The following is a 1878-nucleotide window of genomic DNA, read 5'->3' as shown; positions in this document are numbered from 1 at the left end:
AACCTCATACAACATTTGATAATTCTAATATCATTAAGTTAAAAGGATAGATTAAAATACTAATGAGAAAAATATAAAGGAGTTTTTCATTTAAAACACATGGAAAGGTTTACCTACACAAATTAATAAAACTAAAGTGATAGAACAAAACTACTTCAAAAACAATGAAGTTATGTAAAAAGCAATCTCAGTAACATTCATTTAGTGAAGGAAAATTGTTAGTCTATAGAACCTAAAAGTATGTAAGAAAAAAGTAATAAATATAAAAACAGGTAGCAAATATATTGATAGGCTGTTTGGAAAATTCTGACTGGTCAAATAAACCCAAGTTGCCAACATGAAGAAACTTCAAAAGCAAGATTTAAACAAAGTCCAATGACCTCAAAGTCCATGACCTAGGGAAAGCTTGTCTGTTTCTGCCCACTACAGCATTTCAGTTTCAAGTCTAAATGAATGCTTCAGTTCCTTTAATCTGTGACAAATGTATCTTAAATTTTAACACCTTCTAGGGCAGCTGCATACGAACTGTTGTTATTGTTGTTATATGCCGTCGAGTCGGCCCCGACTCATAGAGGAGAGTAAATTTTGGTGTTTTCTAAAGAGTCTTTTAACTGATGTCTCCTTCAAGATATTTTGGTGTGAAATCTGACAGGCCTGGAGATCAACAGCCTCTCACATCTATGAAAAATATGATGACAATCAAAAGTTCAGGTAACCTAAGGCATGTGACCTCCAGAATGACCAAAAGCAGAAGAAAGTTTCCAGTTAAGGGCTGTCAAAGATACATGAGTAGCAAGATTAATACAGGTGTTTGTGATCTTCTGTTAGTTGATTTAAAACATCTTCCCCAGGGCAAAGATGCCGTTCCCTTGTTTAGTCATGGGTTACCTCCTTAGAAACAGAAGCAGACAAAATGGAGACAAAATGGAGTCTGAGCCAAACCTTGTGTCAGCCATTTTATTTAGGATAAGCTGTAAGGTTTCGGGGTGCCCTCACATGTCCCCCTCCTCTGATTATGAATTCTCATAGAAATTCTTTGATCACCATAAATTAGGGTAAGTGCAGGGCCAGGTCACATTGGATGAACCATTTGGTTTCTCAAAAAGGCTGACTCAAGGTAAAGTCGATCTCCTCTGAGGACCTAATTTCTTCAAGATATGTAATTTTCTGTATACCAAGGGGGGTGACATTTTAATTACAAGCATCAGACAGGTATTTCATATAACATTGTCTTGAAGATCAATTAAAATAATGACTGATTTACCCTAAACCCAAGGCCCAGTCTGATATTCTTTTTGGAGTCTATTTGTCTAAACAGACTGAATTCTTCAAAAGAGTACAATGCTCAGAGCAGAATAGTCTTACTAGTTTATCTGGCCGTTGTTTGACTCAAAAATGACTTTTAGGCATGTTTTTCAGGGCTCAAGTTTCAAAAGGACACGTAAAGACAATGGTCTGTGTGGGTTACCTCAACTTCTGAGAAAGCCAGAAATCTGGAAACATTATTAGGCCAATTGGCTGAAATAATCCACAAAAGCAAAACCCCAAAGATCTTTGTACCAAGGAAACAAGTTCCACAAGGCATTTATTTATACATAAACAATATCAGTAACTGTTTTCATGTCCCTCAGCTGTAAAAACAAATTCTGCAGAACTTCAAGTTGTGTATTAACAGGAAGAGCAAAGTTCAGCTATTAAGGTAAAAAAAAACTGTTCCTTGGGAGATTTATCAGGAAATCTTAATGACATTCTGTCTTATAAAATCATAGCTCGAACTCCAGACACTTCTCTAGTTATGGTATTTACAACATTGCTAAGTTTATCAAAACAGAAACTCCTGATTGGAGTTACATTATCTAAACTCATTTAAAGTCCGAT

This window comes from Orycteropus afer, unplaced genomic scaffold (genome assembly GCF_000298275.1).
Source record: "Orycteropus afer afer isolate SDZICR_OR568_19922 unplaced genomic scaffold, OryAfe1.0 scaffold00583, whole genome shotgun sequence".
Classification (NCBI taxonomy): Eukaryota; Metazoa; Chordata; class Mammalia; order Tubulidentata; family Orycteropodidae; genus Orycteropus; species Orycteropus afer.
This window is presented reverse-complemented; position numbering follows the sequence as displayed.